The 16,413-nt window shown below is 43.3% G+C and overlaps 1 protein-coding gene across 6 annotated transcripts in view; it reads left to right on the top strand.

The window, feature by feature from the left end:
- Positions 1 to 16,413, top strand: part of PTK2 (protein tyrosine kinase 2) — a 251,013-nt gene that overhangs the window by 13,457 nt on the left and 221,143 nt on the right. The window lies entirely within an intron of this gene.

Here is a 16,413-nt window from a genome sequence, read left to right as displayed (position 1 = left end):
CACATAGATTTTGTTTTTTAATTTATTTATTTTTGGCTGCGTTGGGTCTTCGTTGCTGCGCACGGGCTTTCTCTAGTCGTGGCGAGTGGGGGCTACTCTTGGTTGCGATGCTCAGGCTTCTCATTGCGGTGGCTTCTCTTGTTGCGGAGCACAGGCCCTAGGCGCGCAGGCTTCAGTAGTTGTAGCACGTGGGCTTCAGCAGTTGTAGCACGTGGGCTTCAGTAGTTGTAGCATGCAGGCTCAGTAGTTGTGGCTCGCGGGCTCTAGAACGCAGGCTCAGTAGTTGTGGCGCACGGGCTTATTTGCTCCGCAGCATGTGGGATCTTCCCGGACCAGGGCTCGAACCCGTGTCCACTGCATTGGCAGGCAATTCTTAACCACTGTGCCACCAGGGAAGCCCCTCATGTAGATTTTTAAATAAGCATTTTTTAAAGAAGTTGCCAGTAGTAAGGGTGATGGAAAGCCGTTTTATACTAAGGATTCTGAAACATGCATAAATGGGAATTGTGTGAGTTTCTATTACATGAGCATTATACTTAATAATTAAAGTTAAAATATGAATCTTCAATTTTATTTTAAAACTTTGTGGAAATTTTCAGACATATGCAGAAACAGAATGTTGTAATGAACTCTCTGTATTCATCACCACCTTTAATGGGCATCATTAATTAATATTAACTCTAATCAGAGATACTGGCTTATTTTTAAAAGATGTGAAGGCACTTGCATCGGGAACATATATGCTAATGTTGGCCAGATATTGTGGCCCTTGCTAAAATGTGACATAACAATTCATGACACATTTCTTTCAGAAGACTGGAAGGGATCGGGTGTAACTGTACTGCTTTTTTAAGTCAGTGATGCACAGAAACATCTAATAGTCCTAATGAGCTGGGTGTTAAAGCAAGGCTGTGGTTCTCTCCACAGCCTTGGAAACTGGAGTGGAAAAGTCCTCCCTCCCTCCCTCCTCCCTCCTCCCTCCTCCCTCCTCCCTCCTCCCTCCTCCCTCCTCCCTCCCCACTCCCCCCTCCCTCCCTCCTCCCTACTTCCTTCCTTCCTTCCTTCCTTCTTTCCCTCCCTCCTTCCCTCCCTCCCTCCTTCTCTCCCTCCGTCACTTTCTTCCTCCCTCCCTCCGTCACTTTCTTCCTCCCTCCCTCCCTCCTTCCTTCCTCCCTCCCTCCCTCCTTCCTTCCTTCCTTCCTTCCTTCCTTCCTTCCTTCCTTCCCTCCCTCCCTTTCTGTTTTTCTTGTACTTGAGTCAAAATAAACAGTAGTTTGCTTTGCTGTCTTGCTTTAATGCTCCTGATAGCAGTACATATCTTGTTTTTTAAAACTTAGTCATTAGGATGGAGAAGCAGCATGAAGCTTTAATAGAACAAGGTTCATTAGAGAAATACACTTAGTGTATTAGTCTTTTTCAAAAAATGATTTTATTAAACATTGAAGAGATACAGAAGAACATGTGTAAGATGTGTGTAAGGTGTAGATCAAGAGTGCTCTGATCTCCCAGAGGAAGGTACCCGAGTCCGCAGAGGTGAGCTTCCTCGTACTGGCCCAGACAGGACAAATTTGGGCTCTGCAGGCCACCTACAGCTTCTGTCCCCAGTACTCAGCCCTGCCATTCTGGCACAAAAGCAGCTGTGTTAAAGGAGTGAGTTGTCTGTGTTCCAGTACAACTTTATTTCTGAACCCTGAAATTTGAATTTCATGTAATTTCACATGCAACAAAATGTTATTATTCTTTTAATAATTTCTTTAATCATATGCAGTGTAAAAACCTTTCTTAGCTCATGGGCTGTACAAAAACAAGCAATGGGGCCACCCTGGTGTAGAGAAGAATAAAGCAAGCCTGGCACCTACGGCCCAGCTGCAGCAGTGGAGCATCCCCACTCTGAAGGCCCGCCTGCTGCCCACCGCAGCCCGCCTCCCACATCGTGAAGCCTGCATAGCTATCCTGCCCTCAGCCCCCTTAGCTACAGCCTCCTTCTTCAAGGCCTGGTGTCATTTGTATTTTACTCACTTTTATTTTCTTTGTCACTTGGCTGTGACAGAAAATCTCAGGGCAAAATGTCTGTTCACTACTGTATCCCCAGCATTTAAAACAGCGGTCACTGAATGCATGTTGCGTTTATCATTTCTTATTTTTGTGTTAGTTTTGTCTGTGTTGAACTTTCTATTAGGGAATCACACTACATGTGACTTGCCTTTTCCCACTCAGCACTGTGATTGAGACCCGTAGGAGGTGCCGTAAGTGATCAGTACGTTCACTTTCACTGTTGTGTAACCTTGTCTCCAGTTGATGGGCATTTGTGTGGTTTGCCGCCTTGCTCTTGCAAGCGCTGCTGACACGTCTTTGGCTGCCCACGTGTGTGGATGTGTCCAGCCTGCCCACGTGGGAGTGTGATGCCGGTTCTGGGCTGGCCAGCCTTCAGCTTGACTGCTTACTGCCAGATTGCTTTTAGAGTACCCCTGCCAATTTACATCCCACTCCTGGTTGCTCTGCATCCTTGCTAGTAGTTTATTTTGTCTTTTTTTCAGTTTTACCATTCTGGTGGTTATGTAATAATATCTTGTGGCTTTAAATTGAATTTCTCTTATTACTAACTTTGTTGATACTCTTTTAATATATTGGTCATATCTCTTCTCTCTTCTATGAAGGACCTGTGAAAACATTGACCTAATTTCTTATGTTTTTCTTATTGACTTGTATGTGTTCTTTCTACGTGTGGATTACTATCCTTTGTCATTATAAGTTGTGAATATTTTCTTCCAGTTTCTGGTTTGTCTTTTTACTTTTGAGGTGTCTTGGAACTAAGTTCTTAATTTTAATATCGTTGACTTTATCAGTCTTTTGCTTTTTCTTAAATTAATTAATTTTTGGCTGTGTTGGGTCTTCGTTGCTGCGCGCAGGCTTTCTCTAGTTGAGGTGAGCGGGGGCTACTCTTCATTGCAGTGCGCCGGCTTCTCGCTGCGGTGGCTTCTCTTGTTGCAGAGCACGGGCTCTAGGCACGTGGGCTTCAGTAGTTGTGCCACATGGGCTCAGTAGTTGTGGCACGCAGGCTCTAGTGCGCAGGCTCAGTAGTTGTGGCGCACGGGCTTAGCTGCTCTGCGGCATGTAGGATCTTCCTGGACCAGGGCTCGAACCCGTGTCCCCTGCATTGGCAGGAGGATTCTTAACCACTGCGCCACCAGGGAAGCCCCAGTCTTTTTCTTTATGATTAGTTTTTTTGGCATCTCATTTAAGGAATCTTTCTTTGCCCAAGGGCTACAATTTGATGTGAGGTATTTTTATTATTTATTCATAAAACATTTATTGTTCCATTCAATAAATATGTTCAATATTTAGGTATATTTCTTTTCTTTTGACCACTCTGCATGGCTGGTAGGATGTTAGTTCCCTGACCAGGGATTGAACCCGGGCCCTCGGCAGTGAAAGCATGGAGTCCTAACCACTGGCCCATCAGGGAATTCCCTATATTTTCTAATTTCCATTAAAATTCCTTTGATGACTTATGATTTATTTTAGTGTTTGATAAATTCCAAATGAGTGAATTTTTTTCATGTACCTTGTTGTGACTTATTTCTAAAAGGGGGTTGTAGTAAGAAAATGTGTTCTGTATGGAACCACTTCTTTGAAATTAATACTACCTTTAATAGACCCACATCCTAGTTTAGTTTGGCTACATCTTGGTCCTGACTCAGAAACTTCTGGACACCTAGGTACTTAAATTCCAGCTATGCATAATTTATACCTTGGTTTTGCAAAAAGATTAGATTAATAGATTAGACTAAATTTTTTTATTTGATAGAGTTTCTTATATTTCATTTCTGCCTCTGGAAATACTTGTTTTATTTCCTGCCTGAAGTCGAGGTGTTAATGTACGTTTTCAGCTCTTGGACTCTGTTCTGTCCAAGCTGAAGCTTGAGGACAGGTGACTGCCTCGACTGCCAGTTTGTTTCAGCTTAGCCGATGGGCAGGGGTTCATGCTGTGCCTGCAGCTGCTTCCTTTCAGTGGCATTTGTTAATTAAGCTGTTTAATTTTACTTTCTTAAGGACTGGTTGAAGAAAAGGAAAGAAAGAAAATTTTAGTTTGTGGTTATACCAGGGTCTTTTAGCCTAGTGCTTATTTTGTGTATCCATTTCATTTTTGTTTTGTTTACAAAAAGTAGCATTGACTTGAAAATTATCAAAATTAAATAATGAGTCAGAAATTAAATTTTATCCCTCCCCTAACATCTCAGGTATTGGTAATTGAAGGGGTCTGGGCATCATGGTTTGTGTGGGGAGGCAGGTCTTTTTAAAAGAAAGAGTATCTCATCTGGGAAGCAGAAGACCTGGGTTCAGATATTGCCTCTCTGCCTTTTGTCAGGTGACTTTTGACAAGTTGTTTAGGTTCTGTGAGTCTCGGTGTCCTTACCTATAAAGTCTAGTATTTATAATCGCAGCCATTGAGGGTATTTATGCAGCTACAGTGTAAAGCTTGGACAAATGTGAAGTGCTAGGATCATGATCTTTACCTGACTTACGTAGTGTTTTACTACTAAAGGCTAAGTCTTTTCCACTTATGTGTTTCCCTGGTTTGTTTTTGAGCTCGTCTAGTCAGTTCATTCATTTGTTCAGCATTTATTAAACACCTGTCTTGTGCCTCATACAGTATTAAGCCCTGGTGATACAGACAAGAGGGGAGTGGGACTGGTTCAGGTCAGTGGCTGTGTCACAGCAGGGGCTCTGAGGACTGGGAGGGCGTGTCCCCATTGATGGTCAAGCTCTGGTGTTGGCAGACTTTCTCTGTTAAAGGCCAGATGGTGAACACTTCAGGCTTTGCAGGCCGCATATCGCCTGTCACATATTTTTTTTCCCTCTTTAACCCTTTACAAAAGTAAAATGCATTCTTAGCCAAGGAACCATACAAAAACTGGTTGTGGACCAGATGCAGTGGCCTCTGCAGGTTCTAACTGTCTGAAAGGATCTGTAGAAGTCGAGTGGAAATTGGGAAGCAGAAAGGGCCTTCAAGACAGGACCCGCCCTTTGCAATGGTGTGGAGGCGTGACGGGCTAGGGTTTGTGGAGCTGAATGTCTCTGTCAAATCTGGAGTACAGGACAGGTTGGGTAGAGGAGGAGGTGAAGTTGGCGTTATAGGCAGGATCAAAGCAGTTTGTACTTGATTCTGATATAGAACAGATTTGTATGGTTGGAGGAGGTTTGGACTGGATCAGCGTGGGCGGTGTTACAGTAAAGCAGTTGAGAAGGGGGAAGAAGCACACGTTTGTCACTCAAGAAACGGCTGCCCGGTGTCACTTGCTAGTAAGGTGACGGGCAGAGTTCAGATGGTCCAGTTCCACAGCTTATGTTCTTTTAATCATACAATTATGTTGTACAGATAAATGAAGAAAGCCTTGATCAAGGGCATGACTGAGGAACGGGAGAGAAGGGGACTGATTTGAAGCCCGTTTCTGAGTTAATCTCCAGGCCTTGACCAGGCAAATGACGCGGCAGGGCCGCGAGAGGGGTCCAGGGTAACTCTGGGACAGCTCCCAGATTTCTCCTGGGGTGACAAGTTCATGAAGCTCTCTTTGCTCTTGAGTTTACTAGGGATCACAGTTGCTTTGAGGAGGAAACATTGTTTCCTAGGTCCATGAGCCCCAGAAATTAAGTTGTAAGCAGAATTGTGTGTAGATGTGTGTTGTTTTTCCCTGGAGAGAGAACTCTAGGGCTCTTGTTGGATTATTAAAGGGAGCCCAGCACCCAGGGGTGTGGCTCCTTGTTCTTAGATTGTATACTTCTGGCACTCTGCAAAGGTTTAAGCTAATCATCCCACATCACAGGGGTTTTACTTTAAATGTAATACATCCCAAACTGCCAGCTAAACCCCAAACACATGCAGCCCCTCCGAAGTGGAACTGTATCCCCAGCCTTTCCTCCCCTCCAGAGACAAAACAAGACACGTTTTTGGTACATAGAAGGCTGGCCAGGTGTGTGGGACTCCAACCGTCTTGGAATGTTTTCAACGTGCTATTGTACGTTAGAGCTGAAGTTTACATACTGTTAGGCATCTCTTAATAGTCACATGGCTGTGAGAGATGGACAGGTGTCACCTTTAAGTAGGATTTGCTAGCACCAAAAATGAGTGTAGTTTCTTCCTAGGAATGTGTGACCTCAGGCCCCCAGCTAAATTAAGGCGGCCTAATCAGGCAGGAGGTTCTGAGGGCTCAGAGGTGACTTCCCAGGAGCTGTGTGCGGGCAAGACCTTTCCCTGGGCCAGGTTCATGCTTTACTGCACAAAGCCTAGAGAGGTTAATTATTATTTCTGTCATTACTATGGAGTTCAAGGAATTATTGCCTTCAGATAGATATATGTTGCAGCCACACGCAGTATAATTCACCACAAAACTGAAAAATCAGAATTTCTACACCAAAGTAAAGATGTCTCCAGAAGTGTGTCATCCTTGACACCTGTCCTAGTGTTTTTATAAGGGACTTGAGTAAAGATCAGGAGTCATGCTGGGAGACAGCTCACTTTTAGGATCAGAATTTTAAAATATTTTGACAGGTTGTAATGAAGTGCTGAAATCAATAAGGTAAAATTAAAATTTATCAGGAATAAATGTAAAATGCAGACATAAATCAAAAAAGATCAACTGAGAAAGTTGAAGATGGGTCAAATATGTCTTAACTGTACCTGTGTGTAGAAGACAGGGGGATTTAGTTGACTAAAACGGATTGTCAAACATTTCTGTAAAGGCACACAGTTTCCATAAAAGGAAATATCTTAGGTTTTTCAGACTAATAGGCAAAATCAAGGATATTATGTAAATACTTCTATAAAAAGGGAGAACACAGAATTTCTACAAATTTTTCATGGACAGAATTCAAATTATAACTGAATATAATTTTTTTTATAATACAGGTCCACTAATGAGAAGAATGGGATTCTCTTCTGGGGGAGGAAGGGGATAACACTTTCTTTAATTGGAGTTTTGAAGTTACTGCTTCCTGTCATTGGAGTCAATTACAGATATTCATCTCTTAATGCTGATGTGCCCAGGAGGTTTTATGTGTTTCACCTTTGCAAATGTCTTTATGCCGATAGGTACTCTCAGATCCTGATATCAGTGCAGGAGTATATCATTTTAATTGAGCATATTCATTGCTTGGAAGGCATTTATAGAATCCTATTAGGTTCTTCTTGATATTTGCCTTTTAGCATGCCATTATATTGCAGATTAATCACTTCCAGTTGATGGTTAGAGGGCGGCCTCAACTGCATAGTTAAATGGATTTTGAAATATGTAAATTTTCATTATACTTGCATCAAGGTTCAAAAAATGCTTCTGTAGCTTAAACTCAGAAATGTAACTGCTGTGAATTTGTGTGGGAATGGAAATCTCGCTTGTCGTCGTAACTTTTGATAGCAGAGAGTGTAAAGAAGCGTGGTGTTACTTGTGATTCAAACATTGGCTGTCATTGAAATGACTTTACTGCAGTAGAAGTCTCTCATATAAGCACTCTTGTGCCTTGTAATTTTAGGTTGAATTCATTAAGAAATGTTATCAAGTCTTTAGCAACAGCTAATTTCATTGAATACAATTTTTCGATTAACAGTGATAATTGAAGGAAGGTCTTTTTCAGAAAAATTTCAGTCATGGCTCTGAGGTCAACAAGTCACAACAAAACCTTCCCCCAATCATTAAACTGCTGTATGGGAGGACAAGTCAGGATGTTTCAGTGAAGTTCGCTGTTGATGCTACTGGTTCAGTAACACATAACAGATTAAAATACTTTGCACAGAGTACGTGCCGATGAAGAATACAATGAATAACCATAGTTTAAATAACTATGTTTAAAAGCTTTACAGGTTTTAAGGCTTCCCTGGTGGTGCAGTGGTTGAGAGTCCGCCTGCCGATGCAGGGGACACGGGTTTGTGCCCCGGTGCAGGAAGATCCCACATGCCACGGAGCGGCTGGGCCCGTGAGCCATGGCTGCTGAGCCTGCGCGTCCGGAGCCTGTGCTCGGCAATGGGAGAGGCCACAACGGTGAGGCCCGCGTACCGCAAAAAAAAAAAAAAAAAAAAAAAAAAAAGCTTTACAGGTTTTAAAAGCTGTAAATGTATAGCTTACATTTTCATAATCTTTGTAAATTTGTCCAACCAGCCCTTTTCTTCTGCTTCCCATGTATTTTTTAAAAAATATTTATTTGGCTGTGCTGGGTCTTAGTTGCAGTATATGGGATCTTTAGTTGCGACATGAGAACTCTTGGTTGCGGCATGCATGCGGGATCTAGTTCCCTGACCAGAGATCGAACTTGGGCCCCCTGCATTGGGAGTGCGGAGCCTTAGCCACTGGACCACCAGCGAAGTCCCTCCCCATGTATTTTTACTGTCATCATTTGTATTCCACTTCAGGTTGTACTAAATTAGTGTTTTCTCCATTTCTTTGAAAATATTCTCACCTGTAGTTCCACATACACTATTCCTGGAGGCCAGTTCCTCAGTACCACTGGCTCCTTGAATAAATAGCCGAGCAGTGTGGGAACCATCTGTTGACGCATCAACAGCCAAGGAAAGCCACCCAGAATCATTTGCCTTGTTCTTTAATTGATTATTGATGTTGTTTCCCATGTCCTCAACGCTTTGAGCAGCTGTTCTTGCTGAAAGGCTGATAGTCTTAAGCAGGTTTGTTTTTTTCTCAGCACATTTCTTTGGCCGTGCAAACATCCGTGTAAACTGAGGGACTGTCTAGGATCTTGAGCAGAGAAGTGGTGCGTCTGATTGAGAGTCCGAGTCACGTGCGGCGTTGGGAACAGGCGCTGGGGTGGCCAGGGCGGGGAGCAGGGAGGCCAGTGGTGAGTGGGTGTGGCTGCTGCCGTCATCTTTCGGCTCCGGTCAGCCTGGTGCTGGGGGATGTGACGCCAAGGGCAGTTTCGGGGCGTGTTTTGCAGGAAAAGGCGACCAGATTGGGTGGGGAGCGTGGGAGGAAGGGTTAGGGATGACACCCTCAGCAGTTGGCTGAGGGGGCATTGAACGCGTGCGGAAGGGTCGTGTCGGAAGGCCACGCCTGAGCTTCGAGGGGTCTGCTGGGCAGTTTACGCCGCTCTCTTTGGCGACGTTTCACTGCTCTGAGTGGGCTAGCAGCTCAGAGCATACAGTGCATCTGTCACGGTTTGGTCAGGAAAACAGAAGCCACTCTAGACTTTTTTTCAATATAGGAACTAGAATCCATCACTTCTGTTGCTATAGGGCTGGCAGGGTTGAAGGTCAAGGAAGCAGCCATTACAGTGAGTGTGTCCCAGGAGTTCATCTGGAATCAGCAGTGATCTGGACAGTTGGAGCCGCTGCTGCTGATCTCAGTGGTTGAAGCAGGTGGTTCCTGGGGTCTCCCTCTGGAACCACTGGGAATTCTCTGTGGAAGCCACTCTAGCTCTTAGCTGCCACAGTTGGTGAATTCTTTTTTCTCCCTACGCATCGACCTGCAGCTATGCTTCTGCCCACAGCTACCTCCTGAGAGTACTTTTCTCGTTCGTCTTACCAGTCTTGCACAAGTGCCTCTTATTAGTTACCTCCAGCCCTGAGTCATGGCAGGAGGGGGTTTTGGGAAACCCAGTTCTGGCTTCTTCTCTGTGATGCACAGGAGAAGGTGGAAGGTGGTGGCTGCGATGCAGGGTTGACAGCAGTCGGTCCAGGACAACAGCTGGGCAGCGGGTCTGAACTAGAGACGCATTTTAGAGTTAGCAGGAGACAGCATTCAGAGTGAGCTTGCCTGGGAGGTAAGCACAGCTAAGAGGAGAACAGACAGTCCTGGGGGCTCTGGAATTGACTGGTTAGAGAGAGGAGGAAGCACCTGTGAGCTGAGAAGAACGCAGGGGAAGACGGCATCCTGGGAGCCAAGAGGAGGGGAGAGGAAGTGACCGACTCTTTTCAGGTGAGGCCAGAGTACTGACCACTGGATCGAGCAGTTTGGAGATTATTGGTGATCTTGGATAGAGAAGTTTCTATGGAGTGTGTGTGTGGGGGGGCAAAGCCCGTGGGTTTAAGAGATAAAAAGAATTTGTGATATTGAGTATATTGGGTGTGTGCTTGTTTATGGGATTATTTGCATAATAGCTGCTTTAAAGGCTTTGTGGGCTAATTCTAACATCTGTTTCATTTCAGTATTGACTTACCTTGATTGTCTTTTCCCATGGGAATCAAAGTGTGCCTGGCTCTTCCTATGCCGAATATATGTGGAGCACATCCTCCACATTTAGGGTATTTTGTTAGGGGCTCTTTGTCATATTTAAATCTGCTAATCTGGTGGTGGTTTGAATTCCAGTCTCCTTTCCTAATCCACCTGCTACTGTGTACTTTTCATTAAATAGCTTCTGCAGTTGCTCCATCCAGGTTTACTTTGCTGTCTCCAGGAGAGACAGGATAGAGTGTCTTTACTCTTCCTTACCTAGATCTGGGACCCTCACTTGCATACTGCTTCCATTGTGCAGGTAATGATGGTTTCTGGTTTCATCTGGGCCATTAATGTCCAAATGACTGTCCCTTGATCAGTTACCTCTCTTGGTCCCTACAGGAGATGCTCCTTCTAATTACTTCTTGAATTTGGTTCATAGGTCCTTCTTTTGGTGTCTCTCTCAGGTAGACAAAATGACCCTTAGATATACCGTAATAACCATTAGTTCTTTTGAGTATGATTGAAGGGTTGACTTGTCTTGAATATATTAACTGTGCCTATTAATTAATTTGAGTAGAATAGTGTTTTGCTAATATTTTTAAGCCTTTTGCACAGTAGAATTTTCTGGGAATGTTATTCACAGTGCAAAATAGAGCAGTGGTTAAGAGCATGGACTTCGGACAGATTTTACTTTGAGTCTCAGATCTGATCCTTCCTCCCTGTGTGATGGGGATGAGGTTGCTTAAACTCTAATCTTGTTATCTCATCTGTTAGGTAGAGATTATCATAACTCTCTTACAAATGTGGTATAATATAGTTCGTACATGGCTAGTCATATAAATAAATAAGGAAAGAATCAACCTGATGTTCAACAAATACAGTTCCTAACAATGTAGATATTTCTGTCGTGGGAATTTGAAGGCTAATCTTTTTTTTTAAAGATTTATTTTTATTTATTTAGGCTGCGCCGGGCCTTAGTTGCAGCATGCATGCCGGATCTAGTTCCCCCACCAGGGATCGAACCCGGGCCCCCTGCATTGGGAGCGCAGAGTCTTACCCACTGGACCGCCAGGGAAGTTCCTGAAGGCTAATCTTAATCATTCTCCGATTTAGTTTGATCAGTTTCTCCAAGAACTAGAAGGCAGTTTATATTCATCATTTACTCTGCAGGCATAATAGGCAATCTGTTATTAGTGTTGTTGTTAATATTGTTTTTTCTGAATTTAGTAACTTTACCTCTTCTCTCTTGTTAATGTATTCACTTAGTCATTAGTTTAGTACCAGCATCTCAGAGATGCCTGAGACACTGCATCCCAACCTGTGAGCAGCACCACAGTCTAGTATTAGAATATTTTTGGCTAGAAAATTAGTTTGAAGCATAAAGAAGCTTTTGTTTGCCCAGATGATTTTCATAATCATATTCACATTCTTTATATATTTTTGGGTTTTTCAGAAAGTTACTTCTGATCTAGTATTTTTTAGAATACAGGTTGCAGCTTGCCTACGTACAAAACTGTTGGTAGACTGAGCTTAGAGGAAGGGCAGCCTGTGTGAAATGGTTGTATATTTTGGACACTGGAGACCGTCACAGTTAACTTAAATTGTTACGATGTTATGGGTTAAGAAATAGTGGGTTTCGGCCTTATTTAGCACTTAGCATAAAACGACCAATTCTTCTCCAGGAGTTCAGCCTACATGCTTAATTCGAGCCAGATAACTTATAATTTGTCAGTGTGTCATGTTGAATGTTACTCAGCTTTAGGAAGAGTTTTTCTGCTGTGCTTGCTTTGGAAAGCCCAGATCATGTTTATTGTTTTAACAGTAATATTATCTGGTTAATTTGGGAAACAGGATAACATCATGATTTTAAAAGTGCTATTAAGCTAGTGTTTGAATCCCTGATCTCTCCCTTGCTTGTTGTGTGACCTTGAAAATTTCTTAATTTCTTTCAGACTTAGCTTTCTTCTGTGTAAAATGGGAACACTAATAGTAACCAGCTAGAGGCGTGAGGAGCTAGTACTTATAAAGCTCTTAGGAGAAAGGCTGTCATTGTATGATGGTTAGGGTTGTTATTGAGACTTACTGAGAGATGGATGTTAGAAAGCTGGCCACGTTGGATTGTGCATTGAAATGGGAACACTGTAAGCAAGGTGATGGAAGGAAATACTTTACCTGTTAGTGAAGCACAGATTTAGAGTGTGAGACTGGTGGGAAATTTTAGTTTGCATGTTAGAAAGGGAAAGGGGTTCAGAGCAGCCCAGGTGTCTATTTATACCCATCATAAAACACACCATTCATGCCCAAAATGTAGAGAGTATCCATCTTACAAATATCTTCAGGGACCTGGCAGTGTATTTTATTGTATAGTGAGACAAGCTTAGTTTCTGTTTATCTATCTGGAGTAAAAGATTTTATTTATGTATTTTAACTATACAGTTTGGGAAGTATCTAGTTTTCTGCTCTATTTGAACTAGTTCAAATTTTTATGCTTATATTTTATCAGTTTTATAGTTAAAATGCATAGCTTCATGTTCTTAATAAAGATAGATTGGCTCATGTGATAGACAGGAGTGCTGGAACTCAGCATGCACTGAGTCTCCCACTGCTAACATGACAAGTGAACAGGCCTCCTGTTGCTTAAAATGAAATGTTGTTACTTACTTGAATTCTCCTTAAAATACAGTATGAAGCAAAGAGCAGTTATAAGGCACTCAAAATCTAGTGTATCCATTCATTTATTCAGGCATTATCACTCATGCATCGAGTACATGTTTATTGATTAAGTACTCTACGTGTTTGATACAGTGTATACTATTGGGTATATAGTGGTGAACAAAAACCAGACCTGGGGAGTGTTTTGCCTTTCACAGCAAGAAGAAAGCCAGTTGTAAGAGACTTGCATTTCAATGAATGGAGTTTTCAGGTTTGTACTCCTCTAATAGAAAAGAGGTCAAAAACAAACAAGAAAAGAAAAGAAAAGAAAAGGCAGAGGGCCTCTAAAGAGCACGTGTTACTTACCTCCTGCCACTAACTGGAGTTTTTTTGACCTTAGCTTTGGTTTTATTTAATAGTGTGTCGGTCCTGAGGCTGCAGAGCTGAAAGAGGCTGCCATTGTCCCTAGAATCTTGCTGTTTGGGTGGAGGGAGAGGCTGACAGATCGGGTAGGATTTAACATTCACTCTAGTAAGCATGTTAAACCAGAAGCTACACCCCAAGGGTCCTTGGGGACAGGGCCATGTCTCCCCTGTTGACTGATGTGTATTCCAGTGCCCGGTACCATGCATGGCATGTGTCAGTCACTCCAGAGATCCCTCTGTCAGTGATGGGATGCTGGGGGAGTGCAGGAGAGAGGGACGTGGCTCCCTCCAGGTGTGCATCCTGGTTCAGCCAGGGCAGGAATATCCAGGTGGAGGGACCTGCAAATGGCATAGAGGTGTGAGGGAGGGCACATGTGTTCTGTAAACTGGAAGTAGCTTACCTTTGCTGGAGTGTAGGATTCCTAGGAGACCGATGTTGAGAGATGTTAGGACTCTGGAGAGTTAGATTGGGCTTGATCAATAAGGGCCTCATGTCATAACGTGCAGAAGCCAGATTCCCTAACGCCCAGGCTGACACTTTTCATATTACATAATGCATGCCGTGTCAAAAAGCATCATCATGTCTCGGGGTACCAATCCGTTAGTGATAACTTGCCTGTTGAAATTCTGTAAGCCGTTGGTGAACTTTTCATCTTTTGGGGAGGATGAGGATATAGAATAAATATTTGTTTTCTCAGGAATAAAAATAGTTTAGACTCTTGAAGGCCAAGCAAAGTCTGTATGTCTTTGACTTCTAGTTCGCTAGAAGCATGCCAGGTATGTAGAGTAGGTACTCAGTACGTGAATAAACGCAGAAAGATCCTTGCTCTCATGTGCACTGCTGTAGCAAGCATTACACTGGGTTTGGGAACGTGATCGCTGAGAAATGGCCCTCTACAAGGTCTCCAGGCCAGTGAGGGGCAGAGAGAAGCAAGTCATTGGTGATGGGACAGTAGGTGAGTACGTTGTAGAGAGACGCACAGGGTAAGTGTGATGGATAGTCACCTTCCTCTGACCACTGAATCCCGTGTTCTTAGTTCTTTTTATGCCTGCTGCTTATTTTCCCCATACTTTCCGATAGCCTTTTAGTAAATCTTCCACAAGGTCAGTCACATAGACTTCACATTCTCTTTCTGGGATACGATTTCCTGGAGATCTCTGTTTTCTTCTTTTCTGAGCTGGTTGCTCCTTACGCCTTTTCCTGTGGTGTTGCCCCTGGACGTTCCTTTGCTCTCATCCTTTGGCTTTTCTTCAGAGTTGAGTTTCATGTTTGTGGTATCGCTTGTGTGTGTGTTTCTTGACTGACTTCTTCGTTTGGGTGGCGCACACCATACAGAGGTGAATCACTTTAGAAAGGTGGTCCAGTGTCTTTGGGCAGGTGTGGCAGACTTCCACATTCCTTTCTCACGAGCCACGTTGCTCCGACTGTCCTGTCCTGCCGCGCAGCTCCCGTTCTGGAATCTCCTTTCACTGTCGCCCTGGAGATGCCCTCATCTCTGCATCGACGTTCGTGTTTGTCCATGGCTTCCTCCTACTTTGTTATGCTCACATTTTGGTGGAGGACTTGCTCCAGTGGCTTCCTGAGGTAGGACGCTTAAGAGGCAGAAAGTTGGAGAGTGAGCGTGATGGAGAAGGTGATTGGTGGTGTGGCCAGTGTGGAGTTCTGTGTTGGCATCGCTCTGCTCCGTTGCCTCCTGTGCGCCATGTTACTGGTTTTCAGTTCAGAAGCTTATTCTAATTTTTTATTCTTTGTATGTAACTTTTTTCTTTCCATCTTTAGAAGCTTGTAGGAATTAAAAAAATTGTCCAAGTCTTTTTAAATGGCATGAAGTGTGGGTCTCTTTTCATCTACTGTTCTGCTTGTCTAGTGGGGACCTTCATTCTGGTAACTTTTATCCCTCAGCTATGGGAAAATGTTTTCAAGTTATTGTGCTGAAGATTTTCTCCCTTCTGTTTCCTTGTTCTGTCTTTCTGGAAGTCTTGTTATCCACAACTTGGGTGTTATAGACAAGTTCTGTAATTTTCTTATACTTTCACTCCAGTATACTTTTCTTCCCACCTTCCCTCCCTCCCTCCCTCCCTTCCTCCCTTCCTTTCTTCCTTCCTTTTTATTTTGCTTTCAGGGAAATGTCTTCAATTTGACTTAACTTTCTTCTTTAGTTTTTTATTTCTGTGCTAAGCTTCTTTAATATCCAAGAGTACTTCTTTTGTTCTTTTAAAAGAACATCCTGTTTTTTTTTTTTTACACATCTTTATTGGGGTATAATTGCTTTACAATGGTGTGTTAGTTTCTGCTTTATAACAAAGTGAATCAGTTATACATATACATATGTTCCCATATCTCTTCTCTCTTATCACAAAGCACGAGCTGATCTCCCTGTGCTCTCCCTGTGCTATGCGGCTGCTTCCTACTAGCTATCTACCTTACGTTTGGTAGTGTATATATGTCCATGCCTCTTTCTTTCTTTGTCACAGCTCACCCTTCCCCCTCCCCATATCCTCAAGTCCGTTCTCTAGTAGGTCTGTGTCTTTATTCCTGTCTTACCCCTAGGTTCTTCAAGACATTTTTTTCCCTTAAATTCCATATATATGTGTTAGCATACGGTATTTGTCTTTCTCTTTCTGACTTACTTCACTCTGTATGACAGACTCTAGGTCTATCCACCTTATTACAAAGAGCTCAATTTCGTTTCTTTTTATGGCTGAGTAATATTTCATAGAACATCCTGTTTTTGTTTATTGATTGCAGTGTCTTCTTATCTCTAGGTTATTGATTGTATAGTTTCTGTTTCTTTCAAGTTATTTCCCTCCTTGCTTCCTTCCCTCCCACCCTCCCACCCCCGTCCTTCCGTCTGCCATGGACTGGGCCTTTTGACTTTTACATCAGGATATTCTGGGTGGACCATTTGTTGGGGAATCCCCAGTGTATCTTTAGGTCTTTCTCCTTGGCCTGAACAGATTCCCCAGACTCTTATCTGTAGAATTCTGGGGGCTGAGTGGGTGGGTGGTGGGAAGCTGAAGCATCCACCGTTGAGTTATGTACGCTGATGAAGTCCGCCTGTGTTAGTGCAGCTGGACAGGGGGACTTCAGTCCAGAGACCACGGAGTGACCGTCCAGTCTGTGTCAGAGATGGTGTTGAGGTTCTGGCTGTGGCTTAAGCAGCTTCACCTGCTCCTCT

The sequence above is a fragment of the Lagenorhynchus albirostris genome, chromosome 17, assembly GCF_949774975.1.
Source record: "Lagenorhynchus albirostris chromosome 17, mLagAlb1.1, whole genome shotgun sequence".
NCBI lineage: Eukaryota > Metazoa > Chordata > Mammalia > Artiodactyla > Delphinidae > Lagenorhynchus > Lagenorhynchus albirostris.
The sequence above is the reverse complement of the archived record's forward strand: the minus strand, read 5'-3'. Positions and strand labels throughout refer to the sequence as shown.